General features: G+C 41.4%; 1 long non-coding RNA gene across 1 annotated transcript in view; it reads right to left on the bottom strand.

Moving 5' to 3' along the window:
- The window catches only part of LOC148123735 (uncharacterized), a 65,572-nt gene extending 52,496 nt beyond the window's left edge, over positions 1-13,076 (bottom strand). The window contains exon 1 of the long non-coding RNA XR_015740555.1: positions 12,892-13,076. This is a non-coding gene — a long non-coding RNA (uncharacterized LOC148123735). The remainder of the gene's footprint in view (positions 1-12,891) is intronic.
- Between the last annotated feature and the right edge of the window lie 9,765 nt (positions 13,077-22,841).

Here is a 22,841-nt window from a genome sequence, read left to right as displayed (position 1 = left end):
ACCCAGGAGAAAGGGTAAGAAGGGGGACAGGGAACAGAGAACCGACCATGTCCGGTCAGCCGGCTGAACCCATTAACCTCCCAAACGAGTGCCAGGATTTAGCCAAAGCATTTAGCGAGAAGGCTCCTGATGAACTCCCACCCCATCATGCCACTGACATGCTATTGAAATCCTACCAGGCGCTAAACTATCAAAATCAAAAATGTCCCCCAGAGAACTAAAAGTACTCAGAGCATTTATCAATAAAAATTTTAAAAGGGGCTTTATTGAACCTACCCGACCAAAAATAGCAGCCCCAGTATTATTCCACGAGAAGATGGCTCAAAGTGTTTATGTGGGGAATATAAAAACCTCAACACCATCACGGTGGAGAATATGTACCCACTCCCCCTCATGAAGGACATGTTAGCCCACCTCTCAAAAGGGAAATTTTTTTCAAAGTTAGACCTACGAGAGGCATACTACCACATCAGAATAAGGGAAGGGGATGAGTGGAAGACAGCTTTTAACACCCCACTGGGATGCTACCAATTTAAAGTGCTTGTTATTTTCTGGGCATCATCTTCATCCTCTGGATCCCAAGCATCTACCTCTGGTGGGTTTTGAATTATACTCCACAAACCTTCTCTGCGTAGAAGTAGGCTGCATTTCATAGACCATGAAACATAGTTTGTTCCATCCAGTTTGGATATTAGAGACAAACTTGGTAAATTGACTTCTGCCATCTTTCTCTGGATATTAAACTATAATTAATAAAACACAGCTGTCTGTTTACAGTATTATGTAACTACACTAACTCTCACTTTATATAAGCCTGTTATATCCTGGTTAGTCTGACTGTGCATCTGGGCCCATTACCCATAACCTAGGGATACACCCTAGCAGAATCTGCACGGCAGTCAGGCAGGCAGGCAAAAATATGTGAGATAAACGTTTTTGTAGCTTACACTCAGTAAAACAGATACACTGTGCTAATTAAATAGTTTATTCCAGTTAGAGTTATAGCATAGTCAAACAGTCCATATATCATTCACTAGTTCAGTCCGTCCAGGGATTATTCAGTTGCTAATTCCAGTGTCGAAAAAGAGAGGTCAGTAAACTTACAAATATCAGTCCAGTAATATATCTCCTTGCAGTAGAGATATGAAGAACTCAAAACTCCTCTCTTCCTTCAGCAACTCAGCAGTAGGGGAAACACGCAGTTAACAAACCATCAATCCATGCAATCCAGTAATTGTCAGCAATCAATCAGGTTCTCTTGCTCCCTCTTATGGTGGTTTCACACCGCACCCAAAATTACATGCTTTGCAGTTTTAAAGTGACACACACTTAAACTTACAATCATAGTTTATATATATTATTTTACCCAAACTACGTTAGGTAACCTATGTTATTCCTAACAGTGCTCCCTTTTGGATTACAAGGAGCGCCTGCAGTGTTCATGCAATTAATTAACGAAACACTCCATGAATATTTACATAAAAGGGTTCTTGTTTACCTTGATGATATTTTAATCTACACAGAAACTATAGAAGAACACATCAAGCTACTCCACGCAGTTCTCACAAAACTCTTAGACGCTAAACTATATGCAAAACTCTCTAAATGCGAATTCCACCAAGAAAAAATTGACTACCTGGGATACAGAATATCCCACGAGGGAATATAGACGGATCCACAAAAAGTAAAAGCTGTGGTCGATTGGGAACCGTCTCACATGCGCAAACAATTGCAAAGCTTCCTGGGGTTTACAAACTTTTATCACCAGTTTATCCCAGTGTTTGCAAACATCACCCTCCCCATCACAAACTTGTTAAGAATTGAATGGGGGGGGAGAAACCCAAACCAAAACAACCCCTTATCTGGACAATGGAATGCCAAGCGGCATTCGAAAAACTCAAATGTCTGTTTTCAGCAGAACCAATCTTGAAGCACCCAGACCCCGAGCAACCTTTTGTAATCCAAGCAGACACTAGTGATGTAGCAGTTGGAGCAGTCCTACTCCAAAAGAATGTACGTGGACAGCTACAACTGTGCGCCTATACCTCCAAGAAACTGACAGAAACAGAGCAAAGATGGGCCATATATGGAGAAAGAGGCATACACTGTAAGATGGGCACTCCTCACATAGACATTTCCTGGAAGGGAATCTAATCCCCTTTGAAGTCTGGACTGATCATAAAAATCTAGAAGCCCTGAAAACTCCACGAAAACTCTCAGAAAAACAAGCAAGGTGGGCTCAATATTTTAAACAGTTTAATTGCTCTCTCAAATATCTTCCAGGAAGGAAAAAAATTTTGGCAGATGCCCTGTCCAGAAAACACCAATAGAACAGGAAAAAGATTGAAGTTATAAAATCCATGATCCAACTGACCCAACTTGCAGCCAAAGTAATCACCCGGGCACAAGAAAAGGAAAAATCACTGACTGAAAACACACCGACTTCAATATCTAAGGAGGCACTACTTAAGGACAATTGGTTCCAGGCTAACAAAAACACTTGCTTACTCAAAGATGGACTGGCCTGGGTAGAAAACAAACTTTATGTACCGGCAAGACAGAGGATGGACCTCATGAAACTCTGCCACGACTCAAAAATAGCGGGACACTGGGTTTGTAAAAACCCTGCACCTCATCAAAAGACTATTTTGGTGACTGTTTCTCAAAAAGGACATAGAAAACTATGTTGCGAGCTGCCCCACCTGTGCTGCTGCAAAAGGAAGACAGGGAAAATCTGGACAGACAGTAGCAGACTCTTCTGCACCTTGGAAAGAGATTTCTATGGACTTTATAGCGGAGCTCCCAGAAAGGACATTAAGTTAAAAATGGATATAACCAAACATAAAATGGGTCTAATAGAAAAGAAGAATTAGCACAGAAAATTAGAGGTGCTAAACAGAACTACTTTGAAGATGCAAACAAACCAGGTAGATGGTTAGCATACAAATTGAGAGAGGAGAAAGAATCAAGGAAAATATTGCAATTAACAGATGACCAAGGCCAAGTTTGCTATGGTAGTAAAGAGAAGAAGGAAATCATTTGAGACTTCTATGGGAAACTATATATGCAAGAGAATATTGATGAGGAAAGAGTTAAACAGTATTTACAGAATGCTAATTTACCTCAGATACCTAAAGAGATTGAAACTGTTCCGGACTAGCAGGCTCGAAAGCCTGCAACTCTGATTGGCCCGCGAATAGCAGATCGTTATTGGTCACCGCAGACTGATCCGATTGGCTAGTAAATGGGCTGCCGCGATTGGCCCTGCCAAGAGCGGCAAACTCAAATCGCTTTCATTGGCTGCCTAGCCACAGCCAGCCCTATATAAGGGGCTGCTGCAGCTGGGATGCTTTGCTCAGATCTGAAGTCACTAATAAAGAGCTGTTGTTGTTATCTGAGTCTTGCCTCCATTTCTGAACCATCCTCCCAGATCTAACACTGGCGACGAGGATGGGATGCGGAGGCAACGAAGTCTACTGGATTTGAGCTAGCTGAAGGAGCACGTGGCTGACAGAGCGCAACAACGGCAACATGGCCAGCAGCGCTATACCACCCGCCCCATTCGATCCAGCTAGCGAGGACTGGGACTCATATATGGACAGGTTTCAAATGTTCCTAGAGTCCAACAACCTAAAAGATGCCACGCCCAGCAAGAAACGAGCCATTTTTCTAACCCATTGTGGACCAGCCGTTTTTAAGATGGCTAAAGCATTAGCGAAACCAGCTGAAGTTAAAACGATGGATTGGGACACCCTTGCTCCCATCCTGTGCAACCATTACACCCCAGCAGTACCAACTCTCATTCGCAGACACGAGTTCTATCAGAGGGACCAGCGTGAAGGTGAGAGCGTTGGGGATTTCGTGGCAGACCTGAGGAACCTGGGCGGTTTATGTGGCTTCGCCAATCTCGAAGAAGCCATGAGAGACCGAATCATCCTTGGCCTTAGAGATCCAACTGTCCAGAGCAAGATCATGGCCAAAGGAGACATCTTGCTTGCAGATTCCATAGCAGACGCCACCGCAGCTGAAGCCACTCGTAAATCAGCAGCACGAATGCGCCAAACCAGCGGAACCAACCGCCAACCCACCAACGATGCTGGGAAACCTTCAGACAAGTACACATCAACCACCCATCATGAAGATGTCGAGTCATCCTCAGACAGCGAGGAGGAAGAAGTCCACAGACTCCGGTCAGAACGTGAGCAACGGGACCAGCGGGTCAGAATCCAACTACCAATGCGCCGGATGTGGGGAAACCATCCTCGATCCGAATGCAGATTCTTAGACGCCATGTGTCGCTTTTTTGCAAAAAACGAGGACATATTGCGAAAGTATGCAGAAACAAAAGAAATTCCAGCCCCAGACAGAGAGGGAGCAGCCCGAAAAGGAATGATGGCAACCCCACCACACAGAGGGACCGCCCAAGCAACCAGTGGAACCAGTACAGCAGACCCCGAAGGTTTAATGGCACACCCAGACGAGAAGAGGCTCATCAAACCATCACCATCGGCCATGCCTCATCGCTAGATGCTAAAAAAATCCATGTAAAGGTCACCATCGAAAATAAACCTTGCATCATGGAAGTCGACTCTGGGTCCTCACTATCCATGGTATCCTGGAAAACGCTTAAGCAATTGATTCCCAACATCCGACACCAAGACCTCAGCAGTCAGAGACTCATACTGAAAGATTATCAAGGCAACCGGATTCCAGTCGCAGGTACCAGCCATTTCCAGGTCTCTTTCAAAGAACATAATGCAATTCTATCACTCACCATTGTAGACAGAGACCGGCCAAGTCTATTGGGCCTTCAGTGGTTCGCGCCATTAGGAATCGGAATGGCTGGCATCCATCATACTGAAGACGATGACTGGGAGGCAGCCCTCATCCACGATTTCCGAGAAGTGTTCAGCGAAAACTTAGGCAAGTACAAGGGGTCCCCTATTTCATTTAATCTTCGCCCCGACATTGCGCCCATTCGCCTAAAGTCACGCCGAGTTCCCTTTGTTCTCAAACCCAAAATTGATGAGCAACTGGACAAACTAATTGCACAGGGCGTGTTAGAGCCCATTGACCACGCCCGATGGGAGACACCAATTGTCACCCCCATAAAGCCTGACGGGTCCTTGAGAATCTGTGGTGACTACAAGGCCACCCTCAATCACGCGCTGCAGCAGAGCGCCTATCCGGTACCAGTCGTTCAGCATCTCCTGCATTCAGTTGGGGGTGGCAGAATATTTGCAAAATTAGATCTGGCCCAAGCGTATCAACAGCTGCCAGTTGATTCCAAAACTGCAGAAGCCCAAACTATAGTCACACATCGTGGTGCATTCAAATGTAACAGGCTCCAGTTTGGAGTAAGCGTAGCCCCAGGCATCTTTCAAAGCCTGATGGAGAGACTATTACAAGGCATAAAAGGGGTTGTGCCCTATTTTGATGACGTACTAATAGCAGCCCAAACAAAAAGTCAATTAGAGAAACGCCTCAGAACAGTCCTACAAAGGTTCAAATATCCTGGCCTCAAGGTTAAGAAGGAAAAGTGCCAGCTATGCACAGAAAAGGTGGAGTTTCTTGGCTACCTTCTTGACAAACAAGGAATCCACCCTACAGAAAAGAAATTGGCAGCTATCAAAAATGCCCCAAGACCCAAAAACAAAACTGACCTCCAAGCCTTCCTGGGACTTATTAACTTTTATAACATTTTCCTACCCCAGAAGTCGACTGTTGCTGAGCCCCTTCATAGACTACTCGATAAAAGGGCCTCCTGGATTTGGGGACGTCGGGAGGAACATGCCTTCCAGCAAGTAAAGGACCTCCTTACCTCTGATGCAGTGCTAATTCAATATAACGAGACACTCCCATTGACTGTTACTTGTGATGCCTCACCATTTGGGGTGGGGGCCATCCTGAGCCACGTCCTACCAAACGGCTCAGAGGCACCAATTGCATTTTTTTCAAGAACTCTGTCAAAAACAGAAAGAAACTATAGCCACCTAGATAAGGAAGCCCTTGCTATTGTCTCTGCGATTAAAAGGTTTCATGAATATGTATATGGGAGACCATTTTCCATTATCACGGATCATAAGCCATTACTTGGCATTCTGGCGGGCGACAAACCTACCCCACACATTCTCTCCCCAGAATGACGCGATGGTCGGAATTTCTAGCTGCCTACGACTATCAACTAAAATATCGCCCAGGGAAATCTATTCCTCATGCTGATGCCTTGAGCCTCTTGCCACTACCTGAGCCACAGGAAGACCCAGCTCCAACGCTCCCAATACTACAAATCGAGACAATTCCCTCACCTCCACTAACGGCCCAGGACATCGCCTTTGAAACCAAAAGAGACTCATGTTTGGCACGAGTTCTTGGCTGGGTGGAGAGGGGATGGCCAGAATATGAGCCCAAGGAAACTTTTAAACCATTCAAAAACAGACAGACAGAACTTTTCTCACAAAGAGGGTGCATTTTATGGGGAGACCGAGTCGTCATACCAACTAAACTACAAAAAAAAGTCCTGCAAACGCTACACGATGGACACCCGGGCATCGTGCGTATGAAAGCGCTGGCAAGAAGTTACGCCTGGTGGCCAGGTATGGACAAACAAATTGAAACCTGGGTCGCCTCTTGTAACAGATGCCAGGAAAACCACTCAGCCCCACCAAAAGCTCCACCAGCAGAATGCGAAACACCCAGGGGTCCCTGGTCACGCATTCATATTGACTTTGCGGGACCTACTAGAGGCCACACTTTCCTAATAAGTGTAGATGCGTATTCTAACTGTCTCGAGTTCAATAAAATGAAAACAACCACTACAGAGGCAGTCATCAAGAAATTGAACAGACTCTTTGCCACACACGGCCTACCTGATGTCCTGGTTTCTGACAATGGGCCCCAATTTACTGCCTTAGCCTTTGAACAATACCTAGCTGAACGGGCATCCGACACGCACTCACATCGCCGGCTCATCCAGTGGCGAATGGTAGGGCTGAACAAATGGTTCAGTTCACAAAGAAAACCCTACAGAAAATGGAACAAGGTAACATCCATGATAAAGTCACTAGAATGCTGCTTCTTCAACACATCATACCTAACAGCACGACTAACAAGAGCCCAGCTGAACTCCTGATGGCCAGGAAACTCAGATCACCTCTAGACCGCTTGCACCCTGCCTACACCCCGGAAAAGCCCCTGGGTTCCAGCAGCAAGCATCACGCCTTTAAGGTAGGAGACCTTATATTTGCAAAAAAATTTTCTGGGGATCCCCTCTGGATTCCTGCCCAAATAACTCAAGTCACGGGTCCCCGCTCCTACCGTCTACTGACCACTGATGGCAGAGTGTGGAAACGCCATATTGACCAGCTACGCTCCAGACTGACCACAACTTCCATCCCTGACCCCAGCCTCGACACCAGGGGGGGAGGGGAAGCCGTGAGCCCAGAAATAGAACCAACACCTGTTTATTCAGAACTAACCCCAAGATAACCACACCATAGCTTGCAATACTCACCAGCCATAGTTGAACCTGGGCAGACGAACACTTCACCAAGAAGCAGCAGCCAAGCAGGTTCAGTGAGCCCGGAGAGCCATAGCGGTAGCAACAAAGCTGAGGACTCAATCACCCCGGGGGCATCAGAGGAGAGCCCCAACCATGGCACCAGTTCACCGTTCCTGCTAGATCCAGCAAACAGTCCATCTGAACCCGAATTTGAACATGGACAATTGGAATTGCGTAAGTCAGGTAGACAGGTGCGAAGACCTGCCTACCTGCGAGACTATATAACTCCACCCCTTAAACGGAACCGAGAGGGGAGGGGTGTTCCAGACTAGCAGGCTCGAAAGCCTACAACTCTGATTGGTCCGCGAATAGCAGATCGTGATTGGTCACCGCAGACTGATCCGATTGGCTAGTAAACGGGCTGCCGCGATTGGCCCTGCCAAGAGCGGCAAACTCAAATCGCTTTCATTGGCTGCCTAGCCGCAGCCAGCCCTATATAAGGGGCTGCTGCGGCTGGGATGCTTCGCTCAGATCTGAAGTCACTAATAAAGAGCTGTTGTTGTTATCTGAGTCTTGCCTCCGTTTCTGAACCATCCTCCCAGATCTAACAGAAACAATGTTAGAAAGCAATATAACGATGATGGAGTTAACTGAAGCACTCAAGAAGCAAAATAATGGGAAGGCACCAGGCCCAGATAGACTTCCGGCAGAATTTTACAAAACATTACAAGAAGCGTTGAATCTTCCATTGCTAGAAGTTATGAATGAAGTTATGTTAAAGAAGAAGATACCTAAATCATGGTCAGAAGCCTATATTACACTTATTCCAAAAGAGGAGGCCGACCCATTACAAATTAAGAACTATAGACTTATTTCTCTACTAAATGCAGATTATAAAATCTTTGCTTCAATATTGGCAGAAAGACTTAAAAAATATCTAAATAATTTTATTCATCCTGATCAAAATGGATTTCTGCCAAAGGGACTAATTAAAAATAATATGAGAGTAATCTTGGACACTTTGGAATACTACGAGGCACATCCTGAAAAACAAATGGCTCTGATATTTCTAGATGCACAGAAGGCATTTGATAATGTGAATTGGCAATTCATGTTATTACTGTTGGAACAGATGGGCTTTGCTAGAAAAATTATTCAAGCAATAGAAGCTATATACTATAAGCAAATGGCAAAGGTAATGATAGAGGGAGAACTGACAGACTCTATCAATATAAGAAAAGGAACAAGACAAGGGTGCCCACTATCACCTTTGTTGTTTGTGTTAACTTTGGAAGTGATGAACAGAAATATTAGAGATGAAAAGAATATAAAAGGAATGAAAATCAAAAAGGAAGAATTTAAGCTGCAAGCATTTGCAGATGATCTGGTTTTCATCTTAGAAGACCCACTAGAAACAGCATCAAAATTGATAGAAAAGATAGAGACATATGGAAAGGTGGCTGGTTTGAAAATAAATAAATAAAGGTAAGATCTTGACAAAGAATATGCTGTCAAGACAAAAGGAAGAACTGGCAGACCTATTGAAAATTCAGGTCACGAATAAGATCAAGTACTTGGGGATATACTTGACAGCAAGATGCAGTAAACTAAAAGAGAATAATTATATCAAACTTAAACAGCAGATAGCACTAGATCTGGCGAAATGGGAAAATTTACAACTGTCATTAATAGGGAGAATATCAACAATCAAGATGAATATATTACCCAGAATGTTATATTTGTTTCAAACAATTCCAATTAGGCTTGGAAAAGACTACTTTGAAGATTTAAATAAAATTGCGTTGAAGTATATATGGCAAGGTAAGAAAGCGAGAATAAAGTTAAAATTTTTGCAAGATGCTAGAATTAGAGGAGGATTTGGTTTGCCTAATTGGGAGTTGTATTACCAAGCTACAAATCTGATGTGGGTTAAGGAATGGATAACATTAAATTGTTAAATTGTTGACATTAAAAGGACATGATCTGTTGTTGGGGTGGCATGCTTTTTTATGGTATAAAGGAACTAAAACACAGGGGTATTTTTGAAGACATTATATATGGGAATCTCTGTGCTTAAACTGGGAGAAGATTAAAACACAATGTTATTTGAAAATTCCAGTCTGGCTATCGAGTATTGAAGCATTTTCTTATCCTATAATATACAAAAAGGAACAAACAGTTAGATATGGTGAAATATTGAATAAAAAGGGTGAACTTAAAATGATGCAAAATCTAGAAGAACAAGGTATAAAGATGAATTGGTTTTCATATGCGCAAATACACTCAAGGTATGTTAAAGATTCTAAAACAGAGGGATTCTATGATAAACTGACTGACTTAGATAAGATTTTGACAGGTACTGATGAAAAGGTGATTAAAAATTGTATGGATATTTATTAGAAATTAAATTAGAAGAAGAACAAGTTAAAGAAACTATGATTGCTTGGGGGAAGAATTTTGGATATGGGATTGATTTAGAGAAATGTCAAAAATTGTGGTCTCAAAATTATAAAATGACAATGTAAACAGCATATAAAGAAAATTTTTATAAGATGTTTTACAGGTGGCATTTTCCCTTCACACGAATAGCAAGAATGTTCAAGAATAAATCCGAAAAATGTTGGAAATGTCATCAGACACCTGGCTCATATTACCATATGTGGTGGACTTGCGCGGATGCTAAAAAATACTGGACTAAAATCCACACGTGGTTGGAAAAAATGACAAAAAACATACAGATTTGAAACCAGAGATATTTTATTGGGAATTTTACCTGAAATATATAGTAAAGACTTGAAATATCTGATTGTAAATGTATTAACAGCGGCTAGGATTGTATTTGCCAAAAACTGGAAAAATGAGAAAACACCATCACAGGAGGAAATCATTAAGAAAATATTGGAATGTGCTGAAAAGAGTAGATTGAAATTTGAAATTAGAGAACAAGAGGATAAACAATTTTATAAAATTTGGGATCTATTCTATCAATGGTTAGACAATAAAACATGGTAATGAAATATGTAGACTTTTAGAAAATAATAAATATATAAAGATGTACTTCTTTCTCATTATATCTACAAAATGATTTTAAGATAGATTTGAGATGATAATATGAACTGTCATAAAACAAATTAAGTAAAATATGATTATTTTGTAAAGCATGAATGAATAAAAGTATAGTCAAATGATTGATTAATAATATTAATGTATTTAATATTTGATTGAAAATACGGGATTATATACAATGTAATTGTAATTGAAGACTACAAAATGGAAGCACAAAATAATTTGTAAACCAACCGGCACACTATATGTATATATATATGGAAGATGGCTTGAAGTTTTTATGTTTTGTTTGTTTGTTTGTTTTAAAAACCAATAATTTTTTAATTTTTTTTTTAAAAAGACAATTTTGGAGGCTGTCTCTCAAAAAGGACATTGAAAACTATGTTGTGAGCTGCCCCACCTGTGCTGCTGCAAAGGGAAAACAAGGAAAATCTGGACTTTTACAGATAGTAGCAGACCCTTCTGCACCCTGGAAAGAGATTTCTATGGACTTTATAGTGGAGCTCACTGAAAGTGCTGGGAATACTGTCATTTGGGTTGTAACTGATCTTTTTTCCAAACAGATCATACCAAAAGATCCCAACTGCCAAGGCCTTGGCAAAGATGTTTTTAATACACATTTGTTGCCTTCATGGAGCTCCCCAACGGATTATCTCAGATGAGTGTTCAATTCACATCCACATTTTGGTGGGCGTTTTTAAACCTATTAGGCTCCACCCAGTGGCTAGCATCATCCAATCACCCCCAGGTGGACGGCTCATCAGAGAGAGTTAACAGCGCATTAGAACAATATTTAAGATGCTTTATTAATTACCAACAGGACAATTGGACTGACCTTCCCTTTGCAGAGGTAGCATACAATAACTCGGTCCACAGCAGCATGGGTTTCACCCCATTCCAAGTAGCCACAGGCCAAGAATTCAACCCCATGCCGGAACTACCCACCAAGGAACCTGAAATCCCCTCCCTTAAGGAGTGGATTAATAACTTGCAAGCCATGTGGCCAGTGGTAAGATTAGCTTTACAGGAAGCTAGAGCAGCTTTTAAAGTTCAAGTGGACAAAAAACACTGAGATCCTAAACCTTACAAGATTGGGGACTGTGTATATTTGTCCACAAAATTCATAAAATCATTACAACCCTCTAAGAAACTGGGGCTAAAATTCATTGGGCCATTCCCCATCTCCAGAATTATTAACCCCGTTACAGTAGAGCTTCTACTTCCCAAAACACTTAGGCAGGTTCATCCAGTATTTCACTGTAGCTTGCTCAAACCAGAGATCACTTCAAACCTCAGACCGCCCCTCCCACACCCCCAACTCCCATCATGGTACATGGGGAACATTTTGAAATTAAAGATACCTCTCAGCTGTTCAGCCAGATTCCGGGAAGAAAGGGAAACAAAGCCCTCATGATAACTATGAAATAAGAATTTATTTGTCCATGCACTTCTCCAGTTCGGGTAACAACGAGCATCAAGATAACATTAAAGTCAGCTCTGGCACTCACCACAGCCAGAGCTGTATTTATACACAATGTAATAGCATAATTGGGCTATCTACCATCCGGTGAATGCTGCCGCTTAATATCCGGCTGTTACGTGATACCTCATATGCCATGTATTCAACCGTTAAGTGTCCAACCCACATTTATCATACCCGCGCAACACCCTAGTCCACCATAGACTACCATTGCCCTTGTGCCCACCTAGTGAATTCCCCCCCATGTAGTCATTACTGCAACATCCAGCAGCCAGCATGTTCAGCGCTCTGCCGATATCTGCATACAACTTGTGACAGTTCAGCATCTGACATCATCGGGAATCGCCTGCCAGTCATTGGCAACTGGAACCCCATGTCAGTTGGCTTATCGGTTAATTCCTAGAGCTGTAGAACGTTTGGATGCTGGTGTCACAGCTCCAGGCATGCCATAGGGGACATGACAGGCAGCCCCCTCTACGAGGAATCTGCCTGCAACACAAGAATAACATCATTATTAGTGATATCTATCACACCTAAAATGATTACAGTGTGGGCCCAGGTTTGTTGGGGTACATATTATGAAAATGATGCACTAAATGAGCTGCACATACATCCGATGCATTCACCCAGGATGCTTCTGAGATCGGATACCCCTTCCAGCATACCAAATATTGGATATTGTTCCTTCTTTTGCGGGAGTCGAGAATTCTTATCTATTTCAATCTGATCAGTGTTTGATTGGTGAATTTCTTCCACTCCAGGTATTCCATTTTTGGAGTCAACGGGTTTCAATAAACTTATATGAAACACCGGGTGTATACGACCTGTTAGGAATGTAAGTCACCTAACAGTTGGGTTGGAAATATATAAACCAGGATAAACATTTTAATACTGTCTCTTTAAGGGAATGCTAAAATTGTAATTGGGTATGGTTCCTCAAACGGCCATAAGATGGAGCCAGAAACCTGGTTTCCGAGAGAGTTGCCAGTTGCTAGTTGGTTGATGTTTGCTGTTTTTGGTTCCTGCATTTCCCTATTGAGTGTTGCTGATCGTCGTTATTCTTGGATTTGATGTGAGTCTATTTACTGAACTGTTTTTGATACTGGACTTTGTTATTGGATTATCCCTGGACTGAAAAACTGACTGCTTTAACCGTGAATGACTTGGACTGTTTGTTGGACTTTGCTTAACCATTTACTGGAAGTAAAAACCTGCATTTTACTATACAGTGTATCTGTGTGCTGGTTGTGTGTTATTCCTCACCACTCTCACTACGTCTCCCTGTGTGCACTCATTCTCCTAATGGGGAATTACCGCAACACTGGTTATGGGCCCAGGCCATACCAGGCTCAGTTAATTGAGAGTTGGTGTGAATACACAGTACTGTATACAGACAGCTGTTTACTGTTTAATTGTGGGTTACTATTCTGGTAAAGATGGCACAAGTCACTTCAACAAGTTTATCACTGATAACCCAGTTGGATGGAACAAACGATGTTTCCTGGTCTATGAAGTGCAGTCTACTTCTGCATAGAGAAGGGTTATGGAATGAAGTTCAAGACCCACCAGATGTAAATGCTTGGGATCCAGATGATGAGGATGATGCCAAGAAGCTTGCTGACTTTAAACAGAACAACGAATGAGCTCTGTATAATTGGACTAACACTGAGTGACCAGCAGCTAGTCCATATTCGTGGAGAAGAGTCTGCTGCTAGGTGTTGGGAGAATTTGAAAAAGATTTATGTTCGTGACAGTGTAGGTGCACACATACATCTTACACGTAAACTGTTTAGAGCACGTCTTCTGAAAGGAGGAGATATGTCAGCTCATTTGAACTTCATGAAAATAACTTTTGAAGAGCTACATGAAAAGGAACTGATATTTTCAGAGCTGCATCAAGTTTACATCATTCTTTCCTCATTGGACAAAAGTTGTGATGATTATGTATCTTCACTGGAAGTCCTGCCCAGAGATAAACTGACATTGCCTGACATAACTGGAAGGTTCTTAGAAGAGGCAAGAAGATGGCTGGATAGGGACCAACTGAGGAAGGAACAACCACAAGAAGAGGATTTGTGTTCAACTGCCTATACTGTTAGGAAATGTTTTTCTTGTGGGGCTAGGGAACATATAGCTAGATTCTGTAAGAAGGGAAAAAGAATACTGGTAATCACCAGAAGGCTAAGAAGAATGTTAGTTTAGCTATGTCTAGCAATTCAACTATAAACCATGATTTGTGGGTAGTTGATAGTGGAGCATCACAGTGCATTACTAAAGATAAAGAGAGGTTTCTAACGATGTCCACGAGTAAGCAACATGTATCATTGGCAAATGGATGGAAGATGAAAGCGTCGGGTGAAGGTACTGCATATTGTTCATGTATAAATGAGCATTTTTCTATGTTATATGTACCTAAACTGAAATTTAATTTGTTATCAGTAAGGGCTTTAGTTAATATTGGTTATGTAGTCACCTTTAGGGGAGATAACTGTATAATAGAGAAAGAGGGTAAAAGTGTTACTGCTGCTTTAAAGAATGATTTATATGTGATACATGATGACCAGTTGAAGATGGCTAACTCAGTTTATAACAATGTTAAGCCACATGATGAATGTATACATTTACTACATAGACGTCTGGGGCACATTAATTTCAAAATGCTCAAACAAACTGTTGAATTGTCAGAGGGAGTAAAATTGAAACCCTGTAGCAAGTATTTACACTGTAATGCTTGTAGCCAAGAGAAAAACAAGGTTATTCCAGCAAACAGACTTAATGGGTTTAAGACCAAAGAACTTTTAGAGGTTGTTTTTGCTGACATAATTGGTCCTAAGAAACCCAGTTTGGGAGGTGCCTGCTATGTTTTGAGTATAATGGATCATTACTCACGATATGGTTTCGGCTATCTAATGAAAAACAAAACAGAAACATTCCAACATTTCTTTAACTGGCTAAGATTTGCTGAGAGAAAAATGAGGAGTAAAGTAATTACTTTAGTAACTGATAATGGGACTGAGTTTGTTCACAATAGATTCCAAACAATGCTGAAATTGGCTGGTGTCGAGCATAAACGTTCTGCACCTTACAGACCACAACATAACTCATTTATAGAACGAAGAGGGCAAACATTACAAGCCATGGCTTGCACTATGTTATCTGACTCAGGTTTGCCTGAAACACTGTGGAGTGAGGCCATAATGTGTAGCAACCACGTGTTGAACAATGTAGTGAATACAACAACTGGTGAATTGCCATTCACTCGTTGGCATGGCAGAAAACCAAATTTAAGTTACCTACACACATTTGGAGCTTGAGCATGGGTGCATATTCCCTCACAAGTAAGACTGAAAGGGCAACATAGATCTAGGAAATTATTTCATGTAGGTTATGAGGCCAACCATAGATCATTTAGATTTTAGGCTCCAGGCACGGCTAATGTTTTTTTTTTAAACAAATTTTATTAATTTTAAAGACAAACAAAACAAAACATCATTAAACATTGAAAACATAAAACCTCTTTTCATTATAAATCTTTACAAGGCAGGTAAAACATTATTTTATATCACATTCTTCTAATTTACCCCATTTCCATATAGACACATAAATTCCCTTTAACAAATTTCACATTATTTCTCCTTACTCTTATTCAATCACATTTCTTTTCAATATTTATCTATTATTAAATCATCATATTTATATTTCCCTCTGACTTGTTTACAATTATTCTCATCTGACATTCCTCCGAGATTTTATTAATTCTCAATTGAACATACACACACAAAACACAAAAACATAAAACTTCCTTTTAGAAAGTAGCTTGGCCACAGATTACCTCTTTTTGTATGGGACTTCAATTAAATTCATGCTCTTCTTATATACCGTTACCTATCTTGTTTACCATTCTATATCTTCTATATAACTCCTCCCCACTTTTCCCTCTTCTTAATTCTATTTTATATATTTCATCTTGCTTGAAGTCAATATTTTTATATCTTTTATCCATTATTTTCCATTTAAACATTTATCTCATTCTCAATATAAAAAAAAGATAATTTCTCCTGAAATCACTAGTCAGAGTATGATGCCTTTGTATCATTCCCCTAAATTAACATTTAAAATAGCACCTAAATCCCAATCTGATTCTGCTTAGTGCATTCTACTATTTCAAAAACAAATACTACAATAATAAATCTATAATAACATCAGCACATTAGCCCGTTAAACTCTATAATTAAACTAATATTTTAAACATTTCCTTTAATATTTTATTAAAACTTAAAATCATTCATTATTAAAAATTTTAACATTATACTTTAATATTTTAATCTTTTATTGAATCTTATAAAATTCTAATTTTCTATTTTTAATACAAATACTACGATACTATCATGTGTACTTTGCAGAATCCTTTTTTTAAAAAAATCATACATTACCCTTTGTCCCTAAAAAAAATTTTCTTTTTCCCATCTTGTTTTATACCTTTGTGACTTTTTTCCCCCTTTTCCCTTTCTTTCTTGACCCACCTAGCCTTTTTACCCACTCCTCTCCTAACCTCCGCCTTTTTGGCTTCCCCTCTCTGTTGTATTCTTCTTTCCTTTTGCTTTCTGGCATTATATTGATTTTGCATCTTATTGATTTTGCATCTCTTTCATAGATATTTTTTTAAGTCTTAAGTCCTTCCTTTTCCCTCCTCTCTTTCTCCTTTCTTTCTTAATCAAACTTTTTAGTTCATTAAAAATGGCTTCTTCTTCCTCCGCTTCTTCCAGCTGTTGTTGAATTTGCTGACAAATAGCAAGCGCCATATCTAGAAAACAAAGGGCTTCTCCCATAGCGTCCTTGCCTTCTTTCCTTATTTTTACGTATTGTTTTCTTAGTTCATCGAGAGATAGAGCCATTATAAACTTTTTCTTCTTCTTTTTCTTTATCCCCTTCTTGTTATTAAGCCAACCAAAATATTTCCAAACTTAAAACAATTCCCCAAAGTCCCAAAGTCATCAAACAGTCCAAGCAAAGCACAAACTTCTTCCTTTTGCAGTTTCTCTTCCTGGGGTAATGTCAGTTAGGAAAAAAAACCCAATCTGTATTTTAAATCCTTTTTGCAATTAGCTTCTAGTCTCTTAATCTTCAAGGCATCTCCTCCAACAAAGTCTTAATATAATTTTTTTTTCCCAAACCTCTCCCTTCCCACTTGTAACAAAGGGCTTTAAATTTTTACCTTCTGTTAAAAAACAGATTTTCCATGTCCATTTGTTAGTTCCGTAAGGGAGGGAGAGTAACTTTCCCTTTCAGCACTTTCATTCGCCGCTTTAAGAAACCTCCATTGGGAACATTGTAACATCCAAAAAAAATAGTAGTTTTCAAGGTATTGAATATGTCCTTAAAGTCCCGGTTCAGCCAAGAAAAACTTTCACTTTGTAACTTCCTCCTTCTTCCTCCTGCACATTCTTAAGCCAGTTGCCGGCTTCTTCGTGGCACCATTAAGACCGCCGCTCCACCGCCTTGAGAAAAGGGGGTTTTGCCAGCTGGGGAGGGGCTCTGCGATACCCCTCAACCCCTGTCCGGATCCCCCCTTTCTTCAGCTGCCCCAACAGGGCAGCCTTATCCTCCAGATCCGTCGGGATTGGAGGCACCAAATCAGCTAGCACGGCAGGGATCACGCAGAGTCGCAAATCCCTGCCGTCGCCAAAGCCTGGCAAACCGGAAGTGGACCAGGCACAGCTAATGTTTATTGTAGCACCAGTGCAAAATTTCCTGAGCACGGGTGGAATAAACTGGAACAGAAATCCAGCAATGATATCATTATTGACACCAAAGTAGTCCCGAAAGATGATATAAGTAAACCATGAAAAGGAAGAACAGGCACAGGAGGAAGTAGTAGAACAGGCACAGGAGGAGGTAGAAGAACAGGAGCAGGTGGAACAGGAGAGTCCACCAGTAAGCCCTGTATTACCAAGACGTTCAACCCGAGTAACATGACCACCTGATAGATATCAGGCTAGTGTTGTATGCCAAGTGAATACAGTTCCTGGTAACTATAATGAACTGAAACTGTATCCTGCTAAGGATCAGGCTGCTTGGCAGGAAGCAATAGATAAGGAACTGAAATCTTTATAAAAGTTGGAGGTATACAAAAATGTTAAGTTACCACCAGGTAAACGTGCCATAAATGGATTTATAAACTTAAGACAGGTGTGGATGGGACTGTTACCCATAAAGCCAGGTTTGTAGCACAAGGGTTCAGTCAGACAGCAAACGACTACAATGAGGTGTTTGCCCCTAGTCTGAAGGCTACTACATTATGAGCAGCATTAATGTGGGCAGCTAAGGAGAAATACATTATAAATCATTTTGATGTAGAAACAGCATATCTGCATGCACCGTTGCAACACACTATTTATTTAAAGAAACCTTCAGGTATCAAAAATGACAATAGAACTGATTGCTGGAGATTGAAAAAGAGTCTTTATGGCTTAAAGCAATCAGGATATGAGTGGAACCAGTGTATAGTTAAAGAATTAACTAAGATAGGTTTTGTAGCTGGCATGGCTGATCCATGTTTGTTTAAAAGAGAAAGTAATGGTGTAATGTCATTGTTGGTATTGTTCACTGATGGCATAGCATTGATCACCAAAACTGAACAAGAAGCTACTAAAACAATGTCACTGTTAGAGAAGAAATTTAAGATAAAACAATTAGGAGAAATTAAACAATAACTTGGTTTAAAGAAAGATAGAACTAGGGGAGGATACAAAATCTCACAGGCAGATAAAATTAACCAATTACTAAAAAATTTTAAAATGAAACTTTGTAAACCGTCTAAAACACCGATGAGCCAGGAGTTTAGCCATAGTGATGTTCAAGGTCCTGTTTTTGATAAAGATATTTATCAGTCCTTGATTGGTAGTTTGTCTTATCTCAGTAATTGGTCAAGGCCAGATATAACATACTGTGTTAATCAATTAGCTAGATTTAATGCTCAGTCCACTGAAAGGCACTGGCAAGCTGCTAAGCATGTGTTAAGATATCTGAAACAAACAATGCATTATGCATTATATTTGGAGCCTAAGGATGAACTAAGTTTAACTGCATATGCTGATGCAAGTTCTGCTACAGATGTAAATACATGTAAATCTACATCAGCTACTGTAGTATTATTGTCACGACTCCAATAAAGAACGGACTGGAGCCGAGACAGCCAGGATGTGATTCCACCATAGTCTTTTACTTGCCTTGTGTTACAACGTGGTCTAACGAATGATGAATATTCTTCAAATAACTGACATCGGCTTCCTGACAAAGAGTGGTGCAATAATAATGATTCATGGCTGGATGTCAAGGGGGTGGTGTTGTAATAAAGATACGAGACAAATGGGGGTACATGGACTCATCAAGCAGGGGAAAGGTGCAGTTACCATGCCGGGTGTTAGGCAGCGAAGGTGGCCGGAAGGTGGTTATAGTAATTATGTTGTTATCCAAAGGAAAACATGTATAAATACAGCTCTGGGTTGCAACGAAACCCAGAGCTGACTTTAAACAAAATTTGATCACTGTTACCTGTTGTTGTGGTGTGGGAGACGAATAAAAAACTTCACTGAAGCTACATGAGTGAGTTGATATCGTTCACCCCCTCACCCTCGGACGAACAGCTGACAGAAAGTCAGCTCTCTCCCTTCACACAGTGTAATTCCTCCAGAGGCTTCCATTCCTTTGGAATCCTAGGAGCAATGAACTATGGCTGAAGGTAAAGATGGGGAGGATGAATTGCAGTTGGAGACCTGGAAGGAGGAGGAGGAGAGCCAGTTGGGAGCTGACGGCGCTAGTGTTGTTGCGGATAATATCCCACCAGATGAAGGAACGGGAGGTTCGGAAAGAGGAACCGATGACAGTTTGCAAAAGGTGGTGCAACCAAAGACACGGCCAGGAAGGAGGAGTGGGTTTGACTTAACAGAGGACGTGGGGTTTCTTTGGAATAAACCTCCTACCCATGTCCCTGCACACACTGACGCCTTTGAGAAGTGGAGAGAAAGGAGGATAGGTGAAGGAGACGAATGGAGCACATCCCCATGCAGCCTTGGGGCTAGTACTCTTGAACTTCTCCATGTAAAATATGGGGAATTGAGTTTCAGCAGCCGTGAAACCAAACATCATTGGGGAAGCAACATGGAGAACACTTCTTCCTTTAGTTCTCTGCCCCGGGATGAAAGAGACCATACCCATAGAAGAACAACACATGACTTTTCAGCTGGGTTTGATTCCTTGCTTGCAGAGGTGGTGGGGGGTTCAGAGCCCAGAAGAAGAGGAGCCACACACATGATGTCTCGTGGCGAACGTTCAGAGTCCTTACCTTGACGTGAACCACAAGAAGAGACTTGGGGATTCCCCAGAAGGACTGGCTGCTGGGAACAGCACATGGTATGGGGTCCACCCCCACTGCAAACTTCTTTTGATGGAAATCCCAATCATATAGCTTTATTTCTCAGCCAAGTAGTAAATCATTTGGAATTATATGCAACATATTACCCCTCCCAATGGTCAATGATAGTAGCAATTACTGGGGTGTTAACCGGAGACGCAGCAGACTGGGTGGCAGAGTTGCATAGTGCCCATGCTAGATAATTGATTGATATAGGGTTATTCTTGGATTTTCTTCGTAATCAATTTGAGGATAAGTCAAGAGTACACCAGACTAAGGAAGCAATAATGACATTAAAACAGAATGGAAGACCAGCGATTGAATACGTCGGGGAGTTCAGACGATTGGCTGGGAAACTAAGAACTTGGCCAGAATGTCTATTGATTAGGGAATTCAGGGCCAGTTTAGATAGAGGATTACAACAGGCTTGTCTCTACAGGGGTGTGCCCCAACGAATAACAGACCGGTATAAAACTGTTGTTGAACTAGACGTAGGGTTGAAGGAATTTAGAGAGAAATCTGAAGGTCCATGAAGGACTGGTCTGGTTGAAACTAATGTGGGAATAGGAAGGGGTGTGCAAGGAATTGTGGCCAACAATAACAGGGGTCGTTTTAATCTAAGGTGTTTTCATTGTAATATATTGGGACATAGGGCATTTGAATGCCCTACGATAGATACAGGACGTATGAAGCAAACAGCAAGGGGTTCTTCCGGAAATGTTTCACAAATTGGATATAGTGGCAGGAGAGTTAGTAGTCATGAAAAATCACAGGGTGTCACACAACAAGAACCATCCATAGCTCGGGCCACACGAGAGATGAAGCAATACAGTGAACAGCGGCAGCTGAGAGCTGTGTCGGGACTGTATGATAGTGGTGATGACAGCCAAGAAGACACCATGGTAAGCTCTCCTGTTAGACCATTTATAATACCCATAGTATTAGATAATGTAGGGCTTAGAGGCCAATATGGTGCATTGATAGATACCGGATGTACCAGATGTCTGATTAGTCAACATGTGGTGGATGAACTGCATGTGCCATTAGAACCCCTTCCTACACCCATGAAGTTTGAGCAGGTTGAAGGGTCATTGTTAGGGGGAGTACTGGATTTGATGGTGACTGTTCCTATTCGATTAGAAATTGGAACCCGTTGGGAACGATTAAGATTTGTTGTAGGATTGGAAATGCGAGAGGCAGTTATTTTAGCTTTAGTATGGTTGGATCGTTGGAAACCCACCATCTGGTGGGAAGGTGGTTTTAGACGGTTGAGATTTACTATAGAACCAGAACCGCCACAGCAAGAACCAGAAGTACAACAGCAGAGTTTAAGGTTGGAGCCCATTAGTTTACTAGATGAACATAGTAGTTCCTTTTTTCCATCAGTATATCAGGATTTGGCGGAAGTATTTAGTGAGACGAAGTGTGAGATTCTACCACCGCACCGCTCAACGGACTGTGCTATCGAACTGATTCCAGGGGCAAAATTGCCAAAACCCGGAATTTATGCAATGACACCGAAATAAATGACAGAAATGCAGAACTTTCTAGACAAGAATTTAGCTCGGGGAGAGAGTCGGGATATGGACTTCCGGTTTGCCAGGCTTCGGTGACAGCAGGGATTCGCGTTTCTCCACGATCCCTGCTGTGCTAGCCGTCTTGGTGCCTCCGATCCTGACAGATCTGGAGGACAAGGCTGCCCTGTTGGGGTAGCTGAAGATAGGGGGGATCCAGACAGGGGTTGAGAGGTATCGCAGACCCCCTCCCCAGCCGGCAATAACCCCCTTTTCTCAAGGCAGTGGAGCGGCGGTCTTAATGGCTGCAATGAAGAAGCTGGCAACTGGCTTAAGAATGTGCAGGAGGAGGAAGTTTTAAAATAAAAGTTTTTCTTGGCTGAACCGGGACTTTAAGGACATATATAATACCTGGAAAATTACTATTTTGGGGGGGATGCTACAATGTTTCTAATGGAGGTTCTCAGTGGCGAAGGAAAGTGTTCCCTTATGGAACTAAAAAACGGACATGGAAAATCTGCTCTCTAACAGAAGGTAAAAATTTAAAGCCCTTTGTTACAAGTGGGAAGGGAGAGGCTTGGAAAAAAAAAATTATTTCAAGACTTTGTTGGAGGAGATGCCTTGAAGATAAAGAGATTAGAAGCTAACTGCAAAAAAGATTTAAAATACAGATTGGGTTTTTTTTCCCTAACTGACATTACCCCAGGAAGAGAAACTGTAAAAGGAAGAAGTTTGTGCTTTGCCTGGACTTTTTGATGACTTTGGGATTTTGGGGAATTGTTTTAAGTTTGGAAATATTTGATTGGCTTAATAACAAGAAGAGGATACAGAAAAAGAAGAAGAAAAAGTTTATAATGGCTCTACCTC

Source organism: Pseudonaja textilis, unplaced genomic scaffold (assembly GCF_049901715.1).
Source record: "Pseudonaja textilis isolate UNSWEBS1 unplaced genomic scaffold, rPseTex1.2 PTEXSCF20, whole genome shotgun sequence".
Lineage (NCBI taxonomy): Eukaryota > Metazoa > Chordata > Lepidosauria > Squamata > Elapidae > Pseudonaja > Pseudonaja textilis.
Note: the sequence above shows the minus strand (reverse complement) of the source record. Positions and strands in the feature narration are given on the sequence as shown.